Source organism: Platalea leucorodia (genome assembly GCF_965183815.1).
Source record: "Platalea leucorodia genome assembly, chromosome: Z".
Taxonomy (NCBI): domain Eukaryota; kingdom Metazoa; phylum Chordata; class Aves; order Pelecaniformes; family Threskiornithidae; genus Platalea; species Platalea leucorodia.
The window spans coordinates 92,393,910-92,418,904 of NC_138858.1; the positions used below are offsets into that span (position 1 = coordinate 92,393,910).

The 24,995-nt window shown below is 41.8% G+C and overlaps 1 pseudogene across 1 annotated transcript in view; it reads left to right on the plus strand.

Annotated features, from left to right (window-relative positions):
* LOC309602590 (potassium channel subfamily U member 1-like) overlaps positions 1–24,995 on the plus strand; it is a 48,109-nt pseudogene that overhangs the window by 13,193 nt on the left and 9,921 nt on the right. Inside the window, exons 15-18 of the transcript in view lie at positions 30–119; positions 17,104–17,203; positions 19,594–19,808; positions 20,276–20,453. The product of the transcript in view is annotated as a potassium channel subfamily U member 1-like (transcript). The remainder of the gene's footprint in view (positions 1–29; positions 120–17,103; positions 17,204–19,593; positions 19,809–20,275; positions 20,454–24,995) is intronic.

The following is a 24,995-nucleotide window of genomic DNA, read 5'->3' on the forward strand; positions in this document are numbered from 1 at the left end:
AGTACTCTTTTGCTTGTTTCTCAATACAGCACTATCTTGATCAATCCATCTGCACAGATAAAGCTTCACTGGAATACAATGGGCTTTTTTATTGCTCATTCCCTGGCAGAAGTCAAAAGGTAAGATTCCCTATTACTGTTTTGTTGAAAAAAGGTCTAGAACAGAAAACTTGCAAGAGCAGATGAGTGCATTTATTCTCATCAGTTAAACACAATTCAATTCTGCCTAATTCACTTCTGTTTTCTAGGACAGTTCTATTGTAAAGCCTGTCACAGTGATATACAGGATCCAGAGCAGATTAAAAAATGTCCATGTAAAAGCAGACTCTACTCAAAACCTTTCTCAGGTAATTTTTTTAAATGTTTCTCATTTAAAAAAAAAAAAAGATAGCTGAATGAATATCTATTAATTGTATCTTTATTAACTATTTCTCTAGAAGGATAAGTTGGAATACACAGCCCTTTACTTACCTGATAAAGTAGGGAGTTTTCTAATGATACTAGTAAGTCTTATATAAGATTATGATTATACTTTAAATGCTTTGAATTTATGCTTTTCTTTAGGAGTCAAAACTTCTTGGCTAAAAAAGAGTAGGACAGACTATACCTTGTTCAAGATTTTTACTCTACTCGTTAACAGGTTTGTCACAGAATACTGTTCTTGAACTGCAGAGACTGAAGCAAATGTGTCTTATTACTGTAGCATGTGTATAATTGAAGCAAAAGCTACAGCTGGATAAAAACAGAATTTTGTCCAGTTCGTACTAGATTCTTGGTCAGGATGCCCTGAGGAAGTGTGTCTAGATCTTTGTCATCATGAGAATATAAAACTTTAAACATGACGTCAGATACATGTTTTTGAGGTTGTACGAGTTGTATAGCAACACTTAATGGTGTTTGCTCTAAGGACTGCAAATCTTAGCTGGATGGAGAGAAACAGATTAATCATGGTAACATCTAACCCTAAGCAGAGCCACTTATTCCTTCTTCACCTCGGACTCCATTTTGAAGTTGTGGGGTTTTGTTAGGTGTGAGTTTTCTGTTGAAATAGAGAATAGTCTCTCAGATCTATGTATAACTACACCAAGTTGAAGCTTGCTGCATTTTCATTAAGTGTTTAAGGCCAAAATGCACACCTCTTCTAGGCTCCCGTAAACTTCTCTGCTAGTGTCTCCCCTCCATGGACATTGTGCTTTGCTTTAAAGAGTAGACAAGGAGCTTTCCATTAAATGTGAATGTACACATGCATGTCTACTCGTATTTCAAACACTTGCAAATCCTTTAAGCAGCAGATGGCAGCCAAGCCCCATTACAAAACATGCCTCTGAACTGCAGATGGTTGAGATAAAGGCAAAACTCATTCACACTGTGCTCAGCCAGACTGAGTGAACAAGCACAAACATGCTGACACCTGGAGGACTCCGTATAGTAATGTCATGTAGAAAGAGAAGCTGGAGCCCATTTTCAGTCCAGCGCACTTACCAGTGTGGATGTAACTAAGGTTCCTGAAAGCCAGCTACCTCCCAGAAAAGAGACTTCTGTAAACTGCAGAGGCATCTTAATAAAAGTCAATGGCAAATGAATAGAAAGACATTGACACTGTAGGAGCTCTCCACCTGGTTGGTTTTCTTCTTGTTTCCTAGGCAATATTCGATTTTAAAAGAACAAGATGACATTTCAGTACAAATGTGTATTAATAAAAAGAAGTTGTTTGCAAACCTGCAATTCTGCACCACTTTTACTATAGAGAGCATGGTTGCCTGAGGTGGATCAGGAGCCTTGCCAGGCATCAGACCTTGCCATTGGTTTCCCCTAGGATTCTAGATGTATCAGAGCAAAACAGAGCTTAATTATAAGCACTTCAGTTCATTCCTCCACTCTCCATATAATGTAGTTTAAGTGGTACGTGGTGGTCTGCATTCCTACAAACTCATTGTGAGGGAGGTAAGGGGAAGATTAGATGGAAAACACCCCAACTAGTGTAGATGAGTATGCCTCCAGTACCTGCAATGGAAATAGGGAGATTTAGCTGGCGAAAAGCAAGTTCATTGTCATGAATCTAAAAACTAATACAGGAGCCTCACAGATTGCGAGCTTTAGTCAAAGGAGCTACTGTTGTCATTTTAACAGGAGTGTAAATGGCCTACCAGAGTGCAGTCAGTCAGAACAGAAAACAAAGGCTCTTTTTCCTTTATCATCCAGACTTAATCAAAACCTGTTACTATACGAGATTATTATTTTTTGTAATCATCAGATATGTATTAACAGGCAGTAGGGCTTCTTGAGACAATGACACCCTGCCCTGCTTTGGGACCTGTTCAGGCAATGGAAGTAAATGAGAGCTTTTCCTCCTGTTCTGCATCTCTGCAGCACCTCAGGGCTGCCCTGGGCAGTCAGGCGCTCCACAGGTTGTTCACAGTAACCCAGGAAATCTGTGATAAAGGCTGGACTGAGCCCAGCTCTGTGGAGTTGGCCAAGTATCTTGGTTCAGAAGGCCGTGAGAGAGTTCTCTCAGATACTTAACTAATGCCTGTGTAAGACAGGCTGTTCTGGATTTTCATTCTCTGACTTGACTTATGGTAACTTCCATTAAGCTTGACCTAGAGGAATCAAGTGGCGTGTAGCATCCTCAGAGAGCTCTCTCTACCTATCCAACTCCCACCTCATTGAACACAGGGCTGTAGAAAGAGGCATCCTGTTACCAAGGCTAAATGCACCTGCTTTTAGCACACCTGTGTAGCACAATTACAGCTTAAGGGTGACAAATCACCTCTTCAGACAGATGTCCCTTTTTTCGCCGGGGTATGCTTGGAGGGTTCATCTGTCAGCTTGAGATAAAGATATGTGTGTCTGAATGTTCCCCCAGTCCAACCTTTCCTTTCCCATCTGTATGCGTTGGACATGTTTAGACACATGTGACGTGGAGAGCTTTGCTGTGCCTCCTGTCAAATGCTGACAAGGGGAGGAATGCAGATTAGGAGCAAAGATACAGACCAAGGGAGTGTGAGGAGTAACATCATGCATCCTGAACCAGCTACATCACCGTGAAAAGCAGGAGATGTAGGTAGGCTCTGGTGCTCTTAAAAAAATCTCAAAGGGTGCTGCTGTACATCCTCAAATCATTGCCTGGTGTTATAATGCTGCGCTTAATGGCCCATGACCTCAGATTATGGCCCAGAAAGGACTAGATCAAATGTCAGAGAAAAGATGTTCCAGCTGTTGAATAGCTGCTTTAGGATTTTGGAAACTTTGAGCTCATTTTCTTGATCTGTTTCCTTAGATTCAATCTGGGAATTTAGGCCACTTAGCCTTTCTGAATTTTGATTTCCTGATGGGAAATTGAGGAAGTTAAAAATGGCTTGACTTGCAGAGAATGGTGTTGTAAATGATTGCGAGTCACTTGTGACAAGTATGAGGATGGTACAGGTACAGAGTATGAACTCTTCCTACCCTCTGGCTTTTGTTTTTTCTTCTTGTATGGAGGACCATGTTTTCATAGAGCACGTGTAACACTCCTTCTTCCCTGCAGGACCAGGATCTTCCTCCTCCATACTTTAAGGACATCCCCAGTACCCCCATGCACCTTGGACCTCCTCTTGCCTACAGGACCAGCCCAGAAACCCACTCACCCCCTTCAGGACCAACCTTGGGACCCCCTCCTTTTCAAACATAAGCTGTGATTCTCTCTAGTTGAGAACACGTCTTACTCTCTGCCATGCAAAATGAGAGAACAAAGGTCTTACAGGTCACGCAAGTGTGTGTTGGCTGTGTGTTGAGGGCATGCTTCCTTCATCCGTGCCTCCACCTGCAGAAGTGACAAAGGTTTCCTTCACTTTGGGTGAAAAATTCAGCAGTTCTGAGTGAGTTTTAGCTTCTGGATTCCAACACAAGAACCTCACAAAGCGAAGGAGCTCCCTTTGGAATGAAAGGGTGTGTTATGTCGTGCTCACCATATTTAAGGCTTTTATGCATCTAGATGGAATTACTATTTTATAACTCTGTGCTGTATTTCTGAGCAGTTGGTATGAATAACCAATTACTCAGAGCTCCTTTGTCTAGCATTTCTGAAGCCCCCACAGAATTCTCAAATGCCATGGTAGCCATTTGCAGACACAATCTAAATGCAACTGAAGGGTGCAACAAAAGGCACCCAATTCTGTTTCATTGCCTTTGTTTCAGAGAAGCTGAAATTCTGTAGAGAATCGCATGTTTCAGATGGAGAGCCTGCGAAGTCAAGGCCCCTTGGTGGTGTTCTACCTCGGAGTTTTGTTAGTGGGTAAGAAATGTAAAGCTGTGTGTATGCTGAGCAGGCATTTCCTGGGCTGACTGACTGAGAATTTGTGTGGCAAGTGGGAACAGCAGGGTGTGCCTCTTTACTAATTCTTCTGCTATTGTTAGTGGTTGTGGTTGAAGTGGATGGTTTATGGCTTCTCCCTATCTTGATTAATCGAACAGCGTAGAAAATGCAACTTATGCCTATGCATCCAAATCCTTAGCCTCTCATACTCTCCTGCAAGCTCAAAGCCTGTGCTGTGAACTCCTGATACCACTGTGGAAGAGGAAGGAGGAGGAAGGGATTGGTACACCTCCTGAAAGTGCTCACTGCCTTCCAGAGAGAAGCCCAACGATAGCATCACTGAACAGCTGAGTCATGAGCACATTTTATTTGGCTCCTTCTGGGAGAGCAGAGTGGAGGCAGGAGCAGTCAGGGGTAGGAACATAAACGCCAACACCAAGATTTGCTCTTTGCTCAGATAGTTAATTGCAGCATGACACTGGCCGCAACCTGGAAGATGAGCAAGCTCTGGTATACTCTACAAGAAATTTGCTCTAAAGGCAAATGGAGATCCAAGAGAAGTGACGCCCTACAGCCTTTCTCTCTAGCATCAGTAATGCATGCTAGAGTCGTCCTTTCTAGGCCATCTAAATTCTTCCTAGCCAGAGGAATCTGATTTCCCAGCAGGGTGTATGAACTGGTGGCAGAGCATAGTCATCTGCTGTCTAAGGCAAGGTGTGAATTGCAATATTCTTATCTGCAGCGTACTTTAGTTTGCCAGTCCAGTTGACTTGCACTGGGACTCCTCATAACCTGAGCTGCTACATTCAGCATAAGGAAGGGTATCATGGTCTGATACTGAGCTGTCAGTAATTGCAAGCTGTTACGCTCTTCCGAAGCATCCACTAGAGAGGGTGACAGGACATATTGGCAAACAGTGTCATACCGGAATTTGCAGGGAGTAAACAGGAACCTAGTAGGGGAAGAGCTGCACAAACTACTATTCCTTGCCTTGTTTCTGCTTGTGAGCAATTTGCAGCTGCTGTAGAACTGAAGAGGCTTAATAAATGATGTCTCCCCTCCCTCCAAAACCCCTCTTGTGCTTCAGCAGTAAAGGCAACTGTCAGTATGGCAAGGACTCCAAGGTGTCCTCCGGAGAGCTTTGCATCATAGCAGCTGTCCCCGGCACATACGTGGTATCGGGACAATAAAATGTTGCTCAGTGCTGCTGTCCTACAACTGATTAGGTCAGCTGTAAATATTGGGACTGCACGGTAAATACATACTCGCATACTACCAGATTGTGCTGACTAGTTAAATATAAATGAAAACATAATTAGATTTATAATGTGTCCCTCCCTCTCCTCATGCCCAATAACATAATTTACCGGGGGGGTGGGGGAGAAGAACAAGCCCTCACAACCTGCTGAAATATCATTATTAACATGCACATGAAAAGTCAATTATGCCAGAGGGAGGTATTTAAGTGAAGTGAGTTTCCATACTCCAGGATTACACCTTGGGGATTATATATTTCTTATTTATTTATTTTCCCTGAGATCTCTGCTGCTGCTTAGCAGTGAGGAACAAAAATGTTGCTAAGAGATATTTTGAAATCCCCTAAAGAAATAGCCAAATATGCAGATAAATAATTGTTCCCATCCCCATCAAGATTCTCCCTCATCACCATATCATAAAGGCTCTATATTCTACCCAGTCAGTGCAGGTATGCTTTCTGGTGTTTAGTTTTAAATGACACCAGGGACTGGTCTTCCAACACTTCCCTGGGGAGGACATTTTACCGTACTGTTATTATTAGTTGCAGTATTTATTATTTGTATTATAGCAGTGCCTTGAGGCTTCTACTGGGACTGGGATCCTGTTAGGCTGGATGCTGTATATGTGCATGGTAAAAGGCAGTTTCTGCCTTAAAGAGCTGTCAGTCTAAACAGAAAGAGCAGACAAAGAGCGGGAAGGCAAAGGGAAGTAGGAAAGGGTGAAATGAGATATTGGAAGTCACAGAGGAAACCTCACAATGCAAAATACAGCTCTTTGGGGCTGACTCTTCATAACATTAGAGTTCTCAAATTAATCCCAAATCACTTTTTATTATTATTTAAACCAATAATAGAACTGGATCCAATTGCCCATCTTCACTCAGGTGAGGTTTTCCACCTGGGATGTTCTGCTAATAGAAAAGCTAACACTGACCTTTTGCTGCCAAATTAGGATAGTTAGGACAGTGGCCAAGGGGAGCTCCAGGTTCAAATCTCTGCTCCATTTGGGTTAGGATGGTAAACTGCAGTCTGATCCAGGGAAGGCAGACGTTTTAACACACGTCTCATTTCCAGGGTTCTCTGGATATACGGCAGAGACTACTTCCACTGTGTTCAGTGGGCAGTGCTCTTAAAATTACTTGGATACTTAGACTCTTGCCCATTTACGAGGTCCTTTGAAAATATCTGTGTTTACGGGGACATTTAGCCAGCTAAATACTTAAATTCCAATTATTTTTTAGGCAGAAATTTGCATCTGAGATTGAGACAAGATTTGCATGGGGGCTAATCAATGAAAAATGTAATCAAACCATAATTCAGGGAAATTCAATAAAGTCTGGTGGGAAAGAATTAGGCATGGCCTATTATAAGACTCAAAACACATACTTAATTCAGGTCTTGCCAATATTGCTGGTGTCCTAGACTATTTTAATGAAAAATATCTTCCGTTGTATTGCATGTATTAAATCTTGGACATTTATCCCGTTCTCTTTTTGTTTCCCCCACTGAAAATAAGCAGATCTTTATATCCAGGGGAAGAACTTAATTAGCATCATTAAAAAAAAAAAAAAAAAAAGTCGTCACAACCCAATACAAAAAAAAACCCTAAGACCTATAAAGCTCATCCAGAAGTGAATACATAAAGACCTGTTAGGATTCCTCAAGCACTTCTGAGCCTCTGCATCGATACACTTGCTTTACTAGTCATGGTTTTTCCACACATTCTTGCCTAAGGCATGACGAATTTAATGGTGTGTGTTTTGCTGAATTGTTGACTCTTGTTTTTCATTCCTGCTAAGTTTCTAGTGAGGCATAAAAGAATGTTTGTGAGCAAGGCTCCATGTGTACACAACTCTGCAATGTCTCTTTCCCTTTTGCCCTGCTGTAGGCTCACTTCAGGCAAGCAATGGGTTAGTAGAAACTGAATTAGATTAAAAGGGAAACCAGGTTAAAGAACCAAGTTTTAGCTCCCTGTTAATTGTAACTTACCTAGTGCCTGGATAATTGCTTGTAAATACCTGCTGAGTTGCCAAGCCTGTGTTAAGGCTTGTCAGTCTTTAATAAATCTTAAAGACTTAAGATCCTACTCTTTGATGCTACCCATCACTTCCCAATCCAAAGGTAGGGCAAAACAAGGCAGTAATGCTGAGCACTCCAGCTCAGCTAATCTGGCAGAATGCATCACAAGCTTTATAAATGTGTGAGAAGGGCTGTACAAGAGCTCCTGAAAAGGTCATTGGTATTTTTGGAGCAATAAATCATGGAGGGAAAGATTTGCATTTTGGCTGTATAAAATCCAGGGCTGGATTAGAGAGAGCATACTTTGCAGTAATATTTCTCTCCTGACTTGTTTTATTAGCTTCCTTTAAACATGTTACATTATTGCTTATAGAATTTCATTTACTTGGATTGGCAGCTTGATAAATATGTCTATTGGCGATGATTTGGATTGCTCTGGGCATTAATATTATTAAAACCTGTCACAAGGAAATGTCTGAAAGATGACTTACTGTAAAGATTACAGCATGAAATAAATCATACAATGGTATTTGTTACCGTTTATGGCCTCTTGGAGCCGAGTCAATCCCTTTTTATGTTGCATTATTTTTCAAGTTTTTATAGCCTTACATTATATATCGCTGTCAGAAATGAACAGATGGGGTGTCAAACACGAGCCTTCTGAATAATTCCCACCCTCGGGTTATTTGTATGAAGGACAAGTGTAAAACTGTGTTCTCAAGAAAAAGGAGATAGATAGAGGTGGAGAAAGTGTTGTTACAGTGAGCAAGATCCCTTTTGTCAGCAGGCACATTGTGCTTTTGATCACTACCTGGTATTTACGCTACAGGGTGGAAGCTCTGTGGAAAATTTAGCAGACTGTTGGCATAGCAAAAAAAACCTCACAAGTTAGACAAGTTTCGGGTTCCTTCAGCTTTACTTTTATTGCTAGAATGGGAGAGATGTGGAAGGGGGTGTTTCAGTGAAAGCCAAACCTCAGAGGGTTGTAGAAACATGGAAAAGTATGGATGCTTAGAGGTACGTCTCAAACACTTCAGGGGTGGAATTCTACAAAGAGTCCCTCCTGAACTACACAAACAGCTTTTCTGGAGCTTGGGACACATAAGGAAGAAGATGAACAGATATTTTGGACACTGGAAGTTGATGGACTGCTGTTACGCAGGGAGCTCCTCTAGGAAGAGGTGATGATATTTTGCATTCCAATTTGTGTTGTGTTGGGAAGTCCCATTTTTCTTGCTGTGTACTTTTGAGGACTACTTGTTAGAGTCAGGGTGACAGGTTTGGATGGAGTGATAGTTAAGCTGATAAATACACATGCAGTTAATTAGGTTTATTAGGTTAAAGAAATTTGGGTGGGAGACATTGTCCATGCATACTTTCCCCTAGTCTTTCTCACTTCAAATCTCCAGCCCCCAGCATCTTGTACAGGTACACAGAATATAAATCATTACTTTTGGAACATGACTCTTCTTGGTATAAATGGATCTTTAAGCGCCCCAATAAATTGTTCTGTCAATGCAGGCGGGCTGAATCTTGCTTATGGAACACTGAGGTCTTATCTTCACTGAAACTTGCACAACCAATGAGGCTGACGAATCATTATGACGGAGCAGATATTTTAGAGGATTTCTGACACAAAAGACCTAGCTTCCATGGTGTGCAAAATCTGCCTAAACTTGTTTTGTACAGACTGCATTGTCTCTCTTTGCATGAAAACCAAGTCTGTTTACTGGCATTGCAAGAGGGGTTTCACTTTTTTCTTTTTTCTTTTTTCTTTTTTTTTTTTTTTTTTTTTTTTTTTTTTGGAAACCCCATACTAAGCAAAAGCATACTGCATTTGGGCTTTAAGTCACCGGAGGTGTTACTGGTAACTCTAACAGGACTCTTCTTCCATCAGTAATTTACTTCTTGATTCGCTTTTGGTTGAATTTTGTATATAATCCTCCAGTTATTTTTTTCCTTCCTCTCTGGAGAGTAAAAAATTTGGAATACTAGAAAGAAAAAGTTTCAGCCCTTGCCTGCCCTTATATATAGAATTTTTTCTTAACTTCAGTTTGTATTGACGCTCACTATATTTGGCACCTAAACTCCCTGTGATTTTAGCCAGCCGCTGTTCCTTACGAATTTAGCTAGCTAATCCGAAGTTTATTCCAGCTTCTTTCTGAAGCTCTCATCCCTTGTGTTCACATGCCTCTCTTGTTTCTCTGTGACTTACCATTATAGATCAGAGCGCCTTATCCCTTGCAGCCTTTCCCTGTATTCCTCAGTCTTTTTTTCTATAATTCATGCGAAAATACACCACCTCTCTCTTCCCCAGGCCCTTGTCCCACATCTATCATCAAGCTTGCATAAGAGTTTTAGGGATTCACATTCACCATGCAAAGTACAGTTGTACTGCACATTGTAACTGGAGTTGCACCCACCTGTACATACTAATCTGATTCCATGTTATACAATAGTATAATCACTTAAAGAATTTGCATGACTGATGGTGTGAGTTCTGAGTGCATAAGGATAAGTTTCATAATTAGCTTTCCCTGTGAACTTGTGCAAACCAGTCTATTTATAATTTGGTCAGCTCCTGATTTTTAATGAGGGTGCTGAGAGTGACTGAAGCCTCTGGCAGCATGCATTTCATATTTTAATTACCCACAGTAATTCTGACAATTACACCAATGTCATAAATCACATCATAATGACCCATTAAAAAAAAACCACCCATATTTAATGATTGGATGGGGATTTAAATTAAACAGATATGCAATGGCTTAACAAGAAGCCCAAAGCTCCGTGGAGTTTCCAAGTCTTCCAAATCTTTTCATTGAGCTATGGCTCCAGAAAGTGAAGAAACCTTCATGCAAAGTTTCTTTCACAGGCAAAGTCCTGATTTCCTCAACAGGGGTTTGCTTTTCATGGGATGAAATCCATTCCTGTGTGCCAGGCTAGAATCAGACTTCTATATGATTTGAGTCTTGGTAGCTAATTGGCTGTTCTGGTCTCTGTCTTTGAGTCCAGGAGAATTTAGGATGTCACTTACTCTTGGCAATGCCAATACGGTGGTCACAAGTATCCCTGGGTGTCATGCAAGCATAATGGCATTGGTTTTTAGCCAGTTAACTCGAGTTTTAGTAGGGATAGCGTAGAGGTACAGCTCACATTTTTCTGTTCTGGCAGATAGCTTTTGTTACACTGTCCATGGTTTAATGAAGTGTAAATTTATCTCTCTTTTGCGTGGTGCTTAATGGCCTTCTTACCATTGACCATTGTTGAGAAGAGCAATTAGTAAGGGATGGGCGACATCACATTGGTTACATAGCATTTTCTCCTCTGGTTATCTCTTGGGTGGTGTCACCATGTGCCACCTCTTACGCACACCTGAAACAACAGGACTAGGCTAGGTCTGCAGGCCAGTCCTCTGAGGAACAGACTCTGCACAGTTACCACCAGTTCAGCCAAAAACAAGGCTGTGCTACCCAGCATAGTCTATTATTCGGCTGGGTCCTGGCTCCCTGGTTTTGGCCCTTAGTGAAAATCACTTCTATTATCTAAGATCTTGAGTAAGCCAAGTTCTGCTCTTTAGATTATTTTGCTATTAATAACGTCACAATAAGTGGGTGGAAGTAGCTAATGGCTCTAAGCCACAAATGATCCCAAATGTTCCCCGTCTCTACTCTCCTGTAAACCTTGACAGATTGGGAGTGCTTAGTAAAATATTGTAACACTCAACACGCATTTACAAGACAGTGATCTGTCCCATGACGGCTTCCAGATGTGTGAGTGTGTGCAATTTCATAATTCAAGAACAGATTCTATTGCCCTCTGCAGATCCCCCATCAGGCTGTTCATAAGTGCTGCTCATAATTAAATTAACCCACTAACTAGCCATGCAAATTTTGATAAGCAGTGACTAAAAAAATAAAAATGAGTAACTGTTGAGATGCTCTCAAAAATGACAAGGTTGTCTTCAGAGATTATTTATCATTATGAGAAGATTTGTTTTTTCCCTTCCTGTTTGCCAGATTCTACTTTGTCCCTTCATACATGACAACTGTTTCAAGGTTTTAATCTAATAATTAGGAGCTGAATTTTGCCACCCTTACTCAAGCTGTCTGCTGTCCTACTCTCTGAACAGCCTTTCTGGAATCAAAGCAAGCCTCTATTCCGTGTGTGGGTAGCAGGATCAAGCTTTAGTTTTTAAAATACAACCTGTGCCCAGCCCAAGTAGCGGTGGAAGAACAAAAATATGCACGTACGCTTGTCCGTGTCAAGGAGAAGAAGCTGCATTTTATCTAGCCCTCCTGTGACCTCAGAAGGGGAGAGGCAGACTTCAGCAAAGATTTCACAAGGGATGTTGTAAATAATGAGCTGTTGTTTTCTGTCAGAAACAATGGCTCATAGCTCTGACACATGAGATCTGCCTGCAGAAGTAGTATCCAGCTTCCCCACGATAACTGTGCTATATTAATTTGCAAGCGTGTTGGAGTTGTTACACCTGGTTTATATCTATGGCTGAACAACATGTCCTTATACAGTGAAGTGTTAGCTGAGGGAGGTGATTTGGGTGGAGGGTTGAATGCAGAAATGGAGAGCAGATAACAAAAGCAGGAGGAGTCTTGTCTTATATGTCACTCAGGTTTCTTTAGTGAAGTAGGCCCTAATGCATCTAGATCAATGTTCAGACAGTTCAGTCCAGTTATCCTTATGCCTTCTGAATTTCTCCAGTGCTGCCAACTCTTCAGACTTCACCACACAGCTATCAGTTCTTCTTCTTAAGGCATCATCACCCGGAGTCTTGTTATTAGAGAATCTTGGCTCCCTTTTAAAATGTGGTGTCAGACGATGCCTATCAGACTAGGATTCAGCCTTCCTATTTGTGTGTTGTGTAAGTCCCAGTGCCACATGTCTCCTTCCATGCTGTTTTCTCAGTTCAACTTGGTTTACCTTTATTGTTCGTGTTTACAGCTCTAAATAAAGCAGGAGTCCCTAAACTTAGTGGGGGACTGTAAGTATTGCTGCAATATAGATGATAACTACAGACTATTTTTATCTTAGTGTATTCTGTGCAACCACACTGACTTCACTGGGATTACATGTGCATTGCTTAGGGGCAGATTTCGTTCAGTGGGTGTAATTAAGAAAAATTTAACTACTCATTTTTAAGATTGGTTTCACTTATTGCCTGATGTATTTGTTAATTATTGGATGGAATACTCTAAATTATAATATTTTGCAATGAAACATAATACCTCTGTGTCAATTAATTAAGCCTTGTAGTTCCTTATGGGGTAGGGAAAGCACTTTGATTCGTTGTGATTGGAGTGATATAATCCATGATGACGAACAAGCCAAGTCCAGACAAGCACCGTATTCTCACAGTGTGGGCCTGGGAGTGAGAAAAGGGGCTTTGTAGCAGCCTTCACAGGCAGTTTTCATTGTGTGTGTGAAACTCCACTCCTCCCTGAAGGAAAAGGTTAACATATGTGCGGATCTGGGAGCGATTCAAAAAACAATAAGAGGATTCCCAAATGGGATGTGAACCGAACAGCCCACATGCCAAGTGTTAAATCATCCCCAAGGCTGTGGTACAGAGGAAGGGGAAGGACGTCAGGGCATTTGTGCTGGTGGGCCGGGCCTTTCCAGATCCAGCTGCTGGAGCAACCTGCCCGTGTCATGCCGGTACCCACGGGTGTATTCTCTCTGGAGACTTTAGTGCACACATTTCTCATGTGAGTAGGTTTCTGGGGAGCAATGGTACAGCTCTTCCAGGCCTTGCTTGTCCTGAGGTGCTTTGTGAGTAGGCTTCTACCCCTTTATCTCTCTGGGCAAAATTTAGGACACAGAAATAAGCTCTGATCCCTGAGGATTTGCTGCTGTTCTGTACTTAGAGCACAGAAGGCAAACCAAATGAGCACAGACCTCGATGCGTACACATGACATTAAGACTCATCGTAGCCACGTTTTCCCACGACAAGGAGTGGAAGAGCTGATGTTGGAAGACTGCAGGCGAGGGATTCAACAAAGCTTTAGGGCTTCGCAAAGGCATTATGAAGAATTTAAAGATAGCTTGTCAGCGGGAAGTTGTTGGCAGCTAACAATTTGATAAAAGGACTTCCACTCCCTGCCTTCTAATGCTATAGACAACTGTTAATCACTTATGTTAGTCCTCAAATGAAGTTTGAAACATCTTGGACGTGTCTAACCATCTCTTAGCATGGCTGAGAGCTAAATTATCTACTTTGATTCATGGAAACATGAGTGACTAGTTTATATTAGGTCATGGCTGTGGAAACAGGCAAAAAAGAAATGTCTTACCATGTTGTAGCACTCTCAGTTCAACTCTGGTACACTGGACCGAACTGCCATTTTGGATGATATATAAGGTATTGAGCTGGGGTTATTTGCAGTATAAAACCAAATTTTTCTCTGAGTTTAATAGTGGGCTATTGTTGTAATAGACTCAGTTCGTCTGTGGGTTGGGCACAGACCAATTACACCAGTGGCTTATGCACCTGACACTGTGGAACACTATTTTCAAAAGGTTCAGCTGCTAGGGCCGCATTTTCAGAAATGTCCACAGTCCAAAGTACGTAGTGCTTTTGTAAGTCACTCCACTTGTATGGTCTTTGATAACGTGGTCTTGTCCTTTTCTGCTATTCTGTTCAGTGCAATGTAAGTCTACGAACCTCAGACGAGAATGTGCTAGAGAAAGAAAAGTAACACAGATGTGGCAATGCACAGCATCATATGAATGCAACTGTTTTCTTTCCAGACTCGTGCAGAGCCAACACAGATAACTGCGCCCCCACAGCACAGTCAATTTGTGACCCAGATAACCTGCTAATGGCTGTAGTGAGTGACTGTAGCTCAATCAGAGACTATTTCTGTCTCTGCTGGGTACTACAGCATGTCAGTTCCAGTGCCCTCATCCTCAAGCTCCTCAGAGTCCAGTGCAGGATGATTTACGAGTCTCTCAGGAAAATCAGATTTCCGTAAGAATCATGTAACTTGCAGAATATATGGCAGAAGGATCCCTTAACTAAAGAATGGCTTGTTAAATCAGAATGTGCTTGGCTTTGGCAAGGTGGATGCCGTTATGATGCAGAGGGTTTCCTGCTGTCTTTTCCCGCTATCTCCCACTGTAGGGATCCAACAGGTGTTTCCTCCAAGGCGTATATATTTCCCATAATATTAGAATGAGGAGTTGTCATTTCTGACAGGTTGTGTGTATAGATGATGGCTTTATTATGATAGAGATATATACATTGATTGATTGGTAAATCTGAGTCAAGTAAGGGAGCCTGTGAGAAGATAGTCTCTAACTTGCCAAAATACCATTTAATCACTGGCCTAAGGATTTGTTATCTGAGGAGGAGATGTGTGGCTAATAAATGCAATCGCTTGCAGTTAGCACAGGGCTGTGTAGAGACACTGCAGAGATTTAAAGGGGTATGTGCTCCCCTCTCCCTCCAGTTTTGCACCAGCTTGCTAAACTCAGGAGAGCCAGTTTGAAGCCTCTCCCTGCCCCTTGTCAGAGATGCAAAATTACCTTTCATTTTGCTGAAGGTGGGTACTTCAAAGCTGATCAAAAAAACGCTTCATGCAATATGCTGTTTGCCTGTGAAACTCCTTGCTGCAAGCGCTGCTGAGAGCAAGAACTGTGCAAGTGGCAGAAGAGAGCAACAGGGATAGGTAGTGTGGTGGCTTTGGCTATGTTTTGTGAACTTCTGGAGATCGATGGACTTCAGCTGAAGGGCCTGGAAAAAGATTGGAAGCCTCATGGCTTGGTACCGCCGGTCTGTAAGAGAAGCAGAGCTGTCACGAGCCATTTGGCATCGGCAGCACTCCACTTTGTGTTTGCCCTTCCTTTCTTTTCCCCTAGGCTGCTTCCAGCTGCCGGTGTCTGCTGCTCTTGCCTCCTCTGAAGCAGCAGTAGTGCAGCAGCCAGGGCACACAGATCTGTTCTGCCTCTTTGGTGCCTTTCCTGCAGAGGAGACTGGAGAGCAATTAGGCAAAAGTCTGTCGTTACAGTTTATGTCCACGCCATTAGTCGACCCTTTGTGGCTTTTGTATCTTGTGCTGGTTTTAGGATAGGTGAACATTTATAAAACTTACAAATATATTAATTTAGAAGAACAAGGTAACCTGTTCTAAGATGATCAGTCCTGGGATTTGTTATTAGTTCCTTAGTTTAAGACCTGGGGAGCTAGCAGAAACTGTAAAGAAGTTCCAGCCTGGTCTTTGAATTCTCATATGGAATGGGAAAGACTCTGTAGCTATGCTGCCGTTATTGAAATGACTGTGACATTTAACTAGTTCTCTTGGGTAGGGGTTAATTGTATATCTATGGCACCATGGAGTTTGGCACAAGCTGCAAAACCCCCAGCCCCATTTGCAAAAATGGGGCAAATTCTCAGGTTCCCTAATGCTGTGCTAAGAAGTGCTAAAGCCAGTACCAGCGTAAGCTGGTCTGTACAGGGCACAACTAGATCTGCTTTGCAGGCCTCATAATGAATGGCACCTTCCCCTTGCAAAATCCCCCGTCTCCCTTCCGTTAATCTCGCCTCACCCAACACTGCATAGGCAAGATAAGGACAAATTGGACGTGAAAAGGAATGTCAGGACCAAACACTTGTCTGGTCGTATAGCTCTACTAAAGCTATTGTGTCCAGTATGTGTTGTAATCCTAGTTGGCAAGTTTCAGTTATCGTTGTGATTTCACTTACAGAGTGATTAAATAAACTTTGCTCTTGGGTCAACTGTTCAAGGCTGACTCTACCTACAGTAAAGCTAGAGAGATGGTGCTGAGCAAATGGTTTATCCAACGGATTCAAGGTCTTTTTCTGTCCATGCCTGGGCCTTGAGGAGACATGTGAACAACCCTTTGTTGTTCGACATGACTTCCCCAACAATTCTGTTCTGTAGCAGTCCTTTGAAACAGTTTGATGTTCAGAGCAGCATTTGACTGAACGGCTTTTGTTTCATGTGGTCTTGTTGCTGCTTCTGAACTAACACAATGCAAACACAGCTATGGATCTGCAATTTGCCTCTAAGAATATCCTGCAATATGGGCATAATTTAAAGTCCTTGAAGACAAGGGGAAAATTCCTGCTGACTTCTTTTTGCTGTTAATCAAGACCATGTTTATATAAATATTGCTTCAATGAATGTCCCCACTGAAGAACTCATTATTTAGAATAATCCTAGGGACCAAGTCCAAACAGATATAAACATTACAACTGATACAATAATTCAAGGAAACACTTTGCCGTATATTTTTATATGCAGTATGTTTGTCTCAGCTGACATTGACAAAGGAATTCCTCTACCACACAACCCTTTTCCCCCATACTGTCATGGTTCATGTGTGACTCATACATCCTAATTTTTCCTTGCTACTATGGGACATGAAAGTTACGATGTAGATAAAGAGGGCACCTCGGCAGCAGCTGGAGATGTGATCTCAACTTGGGTAAACTGTAACTGCTGCTGCTGCGAGGTTGTTCTGTAGCTAAGAAGTTTCTCTCTGTTTTAGGGGGTTTGATGGCCAAGGAGAGGAGAAGAGCAGTGTCATCCTAGATTCAAGAGGAATGTTCCACTGGTGTGACGCTGTTGCACTGCAGGAGGCTATTCTGGTAGGTGTGGGGGATTTGCTCTTGGGATCCTCACGTCTCTTCCTCCTTGTTCTCCTAGGAATAAGATGGAGCTTCAATGCATTGATCTAGATGGAGGGCACAGCACTCTCCAGTTTACTGCTGTTTATTTAGCAGTGTTATCTTAGCTAATTTCTAACTTTGATTTCATATGCAAAGGTAGGAGACAGACCCTGCCCTGGAGGGGAGAGACTGAGGGTTTACCATTACCCTTTTTCAGGAGGGAGCTGCAGATAAAGTATCTTGATCGTGTAGAGACTCTGTTGCAGTGGTGGAAGCTGAAGGCTCATTCCACAGCCATATTCCCGTGTAATCTAGGTGGTAACCTGGGAACAGAGAAAGATCTCCAGGGGATCAGTAATGCCTTCTGTGTTCATCTAAAGCAGGGCAGGCACTGTATCTCAGGAGAGGATCTCAGCAGATGGACAAAGGAAGGTCTGATTGACATCTGTTTTATTCTAAAATTGTGTATGTTGTGTTTCCAGACTCCTGTGTCTGTGACATTATTGATCTGGATATCTTTAAGACAGTTTGGTTTATTTATTTAATGTGTCTAATCCGTAAAAGAACAAACCCCATCTAGAAATGGCAGGTTGCACTCAGAGCTGCCAGAGAGCTGAGAGTAGGCAACCAAATCTTGCAATGAGGTGATCAAAGATTTCATCAAAAATACAGAATGTTCAAGCTGTTCTGCCAGCTGGGAGACTTGTAGCAGGCTGGAATTCATGCTGCTTGAAATGCTGCAGCTTCCTTCCAAGCAAATAAAAGGACCCTATTGCCCAGCAACCTCCAAAATAGGATTAGTCATTACAAATGGGCAAATATCCCAATAGGACTGGAAGCTCAGCTCTGTGAATTGAGGGGTAATGTTTTGAAAAGACCTTACAGGCGGGTTTACATGAGGAAAAGGCTTACAACTGCTAGTGTGTCCTAACTCCCCATGTGCCACTTCTGTTTTGTACTGAGTGTTTTTGCGTAGCTAAGCTAGACTGTGCAAGGGGCTTTTTATGAGGATTAAGAATGTCCACAAAGGAAATTAGTGCATAATAGCTATTGCACTTCATGTTCATGCAGTCCCTTCCTTTGCAATCACGTTTCTGGGACAGGCAAGCCTGGGAGTCTAAGACGCATTCTGGGGAGTGAGTTGGGTGCTTGACAAAGTCCCAGACTGTGCTTTGGGTTTTTAAAAGCTACATTTTTGAAGTTGTTTAGGTGCTTAAAGGTGCAAGTATATTCCTATGGCATTTGTCATAACACTTCAGCATTTTGTTCTGTTTGGAAACCACGGGCAGCTAGATGGATATACTTTACACAAGTTCCTCCTTGATGTCCATGCAAAACACAGGGCGTCTCAACACATAGCAAAATACGGTCCTCTGGCTTTTACGTAAGATTACACAACCGTCATTCTAATACAGCATAGATGTTTGAAAATTAATATATTTTTTTCCTTGACCTCAGTAATAAAGTGATAAATGCCAGATATAGCCAGCTTCTTGGCCCCAGGTTGGAAGGAAGGCCTAAGTCCTCCCGTAGTGTCTTCAGAGTGGCTCACCTGTCCCTGCTGCTCATTCACTGTACTGACTGCTCCTGTTGGTCTTGTAATTGTGCATTTCCTCTGCAGATTTCAGCAGTAATAGTTTTTCCAATTGTTCCTATAAAATAAGCTATAAAATAGATTGTGTTTTTAATTGTTTAGCTTCATTCAGCAGACTAATCGTTGGACTTCAGGCATGTTACATTAAATACAGCTAAAGGTTTCATTATTCAATTTAAACTAATCTAATTAGTTAGAGACAACCATTTAATTTGGTTATGATTCTAATCTCTCATCAGGAAACTTCTCCCTGACAAAGGCCCTTGTTTCTCTGTGGAAAAAAAACTGCCAAGGACTGAACATTGCAGGGATATACTGATCCCACAGTTCCTGGTTGGTTAGTGTGGCCATTAATGCAATGGCTCTGACAAGCCTGGTTGGCTGACTTGGCCATACTACCTACCAACTGTGAGGCACCACACTAAGCAATACCCGCTCCCCAGTACATTTTCCCAGACTAATTAGCTCATTTGAGAAGCATGATCAATTAGCCAGGAAAAAAAACACCAGACCAAAGTAATTATTAAGCTCCTGGCATTAAACTAGTATTGTTGCCTTGCTCTACATTTTTTATGTTTTATGCCAACATATATGAATTTTTCACTGCTGTAGGATACACTTGGGATCCAAATACTTAATGGCAGATACTTCTTTTTATATATAGTCTCATTCTACCCATAGATGTTACGCAGCTAAGTTTAAGTCTTTCTGACTGAAGAGAAAAATCTAAAATAAACCTAGTAGCTGGTTTAGAAGAACTCTGTTTTAAATTTAGAGTTGCAAGGACCAAGCAGCACTGAACCTGCAGGATCACGTTTTGGTCTGCGTCTTTGGCGATGGAAACTCACCACTGATTGGGCTGCAAGACTTCATGATGCCTTTAAGAGCTGGTAACTTAATTTCCCATGAGTTGAAAGACTTGGGTCTTTGGAATATCTGCAAAGAGAATGGAAATTTATTCAGAACTTCCCAAAGCTGTGGTTATTCTCAGTAAGAATTTTTTTATATTCTCTTTCCTTCTTCCTTCCTTTCTCTAGCTCTCATGCACATTTCTAAATACATTTTAAAACTTCTTGATGATAGCGCAATTCAGATTCAAAAAGGACCAACATTATCTCAGGCTCTAGACGTGAGCTTGAATCCAAGATGATGTTGAAAAGCTTTCTCTTCTTAAATATTCCTTTTCTTCTGGGGAAGTCTTGGTACTCTCTGGTTTCCTGCAGAAGCACTGAGAAGCTAATCCTGATTGGTCAGAGAAGAAAATTCACAGGTCTAGACTTCCAGTTTATTGGACACTTCCCCATTTCCAAAATTGCTCAAACCTTGGAGATGTTTGCAAAACACCTTTGTGCCAGCTGAGTTTGAAACAAATTTAATGTTCACCTTTCACCCTTAAAGATCCTTAATGTTCAGCTTTCTCAGATTTCTCCTTATCACTATTTCTTTGGTTTTATCAGGGTAGTGCTCTTTCCTGTGCAGATCTGAGGGCAGTTAATGGCCAAGATTGTGCTGCATGCGCCATTCTGTCTTTCCAACACCACTGCTTCAAGCAGTCCTTCCCTGGTGGACGCGGAAAGCATCCTGGCCACTCTGAACATCTGATCCATGCAGGGTAAATCCAGCTCAGCCCCCTAGGTAAGCATGCTTCCGTTTGCCTCTGAGCATGCTGATGTGACCAAAATGGAAGCTAAAGGAGGGAAGAATGAAAGGATCACTTGTCACTAGTCTGAGCCACAGCCTGTCTCTCCTGAATATAAGTATGTAATTGAAAAGAGCCAGGAGTCCATTTTAGCATAGCTGGCTGTTACAGCCTAGTCCAGTTCCTGTAGCTACAGGTATGCGAAGGAAGGAGTGATAAGGCAGCATTGCTCCTGGAAATATGCCAGTTCCTCCTGCAAATTCTGAGTGAAGCTTCAAGGTTTCCAGTAAAGAGACTGTGGCTGGAAGGTAAATGGTAACCAGTGTTGGTAACTGCTGTATTATTTGCAAAAGCATGTGTGAGTGGAGGCCCCTTCCATCCTTCAAAAAGAGAAGAGCAATGCCTTTCCCTTGAGGCTTGATAGGGTGGGTGCTCTGTTCCCAGACAAACAGAGCTTGTAGCTCAGAACTGCAGTGGAAGCAAAAACGACTTCAGCCCAGTAGAATATTTATTGCGTCTCTTCCTCCCTTAATTTGGCGAAGGAGCTAAGATTTGTCCTCCTCTTGAGAATGTGGAGTATTAATTAACTGAAGACGGGCTGAGAAATGGATGGCTCTCCTAAGCGTTTTCCCCATACTTTATTATCATTCTAGGCTTTTAAAACAATGGCTGTGCCAAAGAAAAGATTAGAGTTGAGGCAGAGACAGGGTTTTTTTTCATAACAACTAGACAAAATAATATCAATATACAGAGTATACAATCAGAACAGAAGACAAATTATTTATAAGGCATATTTGAGTAAGAGGTAATCGTGACTTGAATAGATTACTTTTATCTAATGTATTTATTGCTACATAAATATAAAGATGTATGGAACTGTTTATTGATTGTATCTAGAGAGGAAGTAAATAGTATGTACTTTTATATATATAATTTATGTATCTCCATCTATAGTGACAGATATAGATACTGTACCTACTGCATCTTTATACCTATACCTGGAAAACAGAGACTCGGAGCAAAAAGGATATTTCATCCTATCAATCACCGTCCTACTCCCCTCCAGTGTTTTTTGTTTTATCACTCAAAATGGTAGCACATGGAGTGCAGAACTCTGAACTACAATGTGCGTATGGAAAATAGAGATGTGAGCATCTGTTCATCAAACCTTACCCAGCTGCCTTGCGGGGTTCATACTTACTCATTTCTCTTCGAGGTGATAGCTTTTGGCTTGCTTTGTCTCCTTCCAGCAGAAGACCTCAGGGACCTAATGCTGACATAGGTGTGATCAGTTGGGTAAGCTGAGGCATGGCTGGTTAGGCAGTTTACCGGGCGTATCATTGTCAGAACCATCACCACCTGCATACTCAAAGTCTTTTTTTTTAATCCACAAGCATATATTTTTCCCCTCACTTCCCTTGGGAAAATGGGCACGTGATGAATTGCATCAGAAAAATGGATCTTGCAGATTTAAATCTGTTCAGCATCCTTGCTATCATGAGAGATGGGAAAAAAGTTTATTCAGTCATACTGGCAAAAACCATAATCAAGTTCTGTAGTTACAAGGTCACTGAGAACAGCATCAAAAGGATTTCTGCTTGTGCAGAAAGAGGCTAGTAGTCAGAACAGTTAGAGCAGAGACATGCAGGCACAAGGCTATTTGTGTATTACAGCTAACGCTGTTTCAGCACATCAGAACCAAGCCAAATACACACCACCACCTTTCGGGTATGAGCAGAAATTGGGATTGCTTGGTCCTCTGTCAGGAACGCAGGCAAAGTATGGTCTAGACATTAGAACAGGGGAATGGAAATCAGTGCTTCTGGGTTTCTTTTCTGGCTTTGAGAAGGGGCAGGATCAAGTAAGGGTCATGGTGTCAAAGTTTCTTCTATTTCTCTTACTCCTTTGCTGCGCATCCCTGGCAGCTGCTAGAGGCATGCTGCACCTCAGCATAGAGCCCCATAACAATATTTATTTCCCAGGCTTGTTTAAAGCCAGATAAATTCAAGCTCACAATGTAGCAATACACAAATGCAAATTATTCTTGTTATTACCCATTACTGTGATCAGTTATTTCTGAAAGATTGATTCAAACTAGAGAGGATAGATTCTATCACCATTTACTATAACAGCATTGTCTTACTCTAGTTGACAAAATACTGTGTTTCTAAACCCACACTGGTTTATCCATTTTAGGTGTTTCACTTTGCATATTTATAAGGCCCCTACTGCCTAGCTCAGATGTTAGTGAATTGTCGCTCCATAAGCTGACTACAATTCCAGTCTAATAAATCTTTGGCTACTCAGTTAAGGCTATTCTTCAGATTTACAGTGTTTTCTGCAGTCAGAAAAGCAGTGCTCAGTTACAGGATATCATCATCAATGAATAAAGATGTATTTGCAAAATAAGGCTAAGACACAAGTTTCACTTCTTCCTCAAGTCAGCCATTAAATCTGCTAGTGTAAAAATAAGCTCTCTCTCCTTATAGCTTCATTAGATGAGTTGCTAAAAAAGCCAGCCTATTTTCTTCTTTGCTGCCATAGTCTTTTATAACTATAGGACCAAAATCTTAGGTTAGGATTCCCATACCAGAAGCTCCTTCAGATTCAGCTGCAAGATTAAGGCTGTTTCTTACGCTCTTTTAAGGTCTTTACCTCTGAAGGTCTCCAGATGCATTACAAATATGTGCTCCTATAAGATAGTAAATTACTCACAGGTTGTTGCCACCAAGTTTTGGATCAAGGTGCCCGGAGCAGAAACAGAATGTGCATGTCCCCACTCCCACTGTTTCAATCTCTGCTTTCCCTCCCACCATTGTTATTTTATGGGAATTCATCTCTGAGAAGACAAAATTTTCACTGATAAAAGCAGCTCATCTTAGTTGGTCCCAATGGACTGGATGGCCTCCAGGTGAAATAGTTCATGAGGGTCAGAAAATGAGGAAAGTTTCAGGGAAAAGAGAGATACAAGCTGGGAAAGGATGGCTTTTACCAGAATTTATTTCTTTCTTTGTGGGGAGGAGTGAGAGTAGGGCCGCTGGCCTTATTTAAGTTACATAAGAGCACTGAAGACAAGTCCAGCTAGAAAAGAACCAACAGTACAGAGAGTATCAAGAAATTTTCCAGAGTCAGTGGCTGTCAAGTTAGCTAGGAAGCAATAAGAACAGCAAATACTGGTAATGTAGCCAGGCCGTGCCCGTGCTGATCGGAACTCGGTGTTGGTTCACCTCTGCAGTAGTTAATTACAGTGTACGGGTGAAATCTGCATTTTCCACCAGTGACGTACATGGACCAGTGGGTGCTTGCAGCTGCAGAGTTGGAAAACCAGCAGGTTTAGTAAGTCTTTTCCATTTGTAGGAGAAATATCTAGAAGTTGTGCAGAAAAGGAAACGGACAGCAGAAACTAATGCATATAGGGGAGACCCAAAGAGTACCACAGTCCTCTACGTCACAACCTAATTTTGTGAAGGAGAAGGGTAAAGTTACATTGAAAACTTGGATCCAGGAAACTTAGCCTCGACTAATGCTAGTAGCCAGGAGGGGAAGCAGGTAGGAAAAGACAGAAGAATAGTTGGAAGAGCTTTCTAAAGCAAGATGATTATGCAACTATTACCTGATTTAAAAAGAAAAGACAGAGGCTGATGTTTCTCACTTAGTAGTTGCCGTTGATGATGGGACAGCAGATGACTTGGCTGGGTATCCAGCTACCCTACCCATCCAAATCCTTTCTCAGCCCCAGCTTTGATGCTGTAGACAAAGCTATAGCATTTTGCATCCTAACCATAGTGGAAAACAGTTATTGGGATGGAAGGCCCTGAGTTCCTTTAACAGCTCAGGTGCTTTGGTAAGCATTGCGGCAGGCATAGTCTCAGTTTGGAGATTGTAACAAAGCCCAAATCAATTGCATTTCCTGTGGTTTTAGATTTCGCTGTGAGCATTTCACACCCGACAAACCCAGGCGTGTTCTGCACGTTACCTGTCTCATGGGGTAGGGAATTAGACAGGTCTTAGAGAACCAGACCCACGCAGAGGTAAACATTACTTACACTTGCAAGAATGAGCATTTACTAGGGTCAGTGCTGATGCCAAGGACTTCTAGTCTTTCCCATGGAAAAATTTAGGTTTTCCAGTAATGCTGTAATTATCACCCTGTCATGTCACAAAGCAAACAGGTTGGCAAACCTAGGTACCAAACTAAATAATCTGTGGCATAATCTAAACATATAATGGTAATTAAATCTGACAACTTAATAAGATACTGAAATTCAAATGTACAGTAGTAATCTACAATTAAGTAATCTTTTGTAATAGCACCCTGCCAGTTTGTAAAATTTCAGGTAGAGCGCTATGTACTGTTTCATAGCAAAAATATTGACATAGGGAAAAGGTATCCAGGCAATGATCAGACGTGCATTCAAATCAACCGCTACAGTACATGGAAGGGCGCAATAAAGGCAATGATTCATTTCAGGCCTTCAGTTGCTGCCACTAGCATGCATTCAGAGATGCCTTGCTATACTTGGGAAGGACTTTTCTGC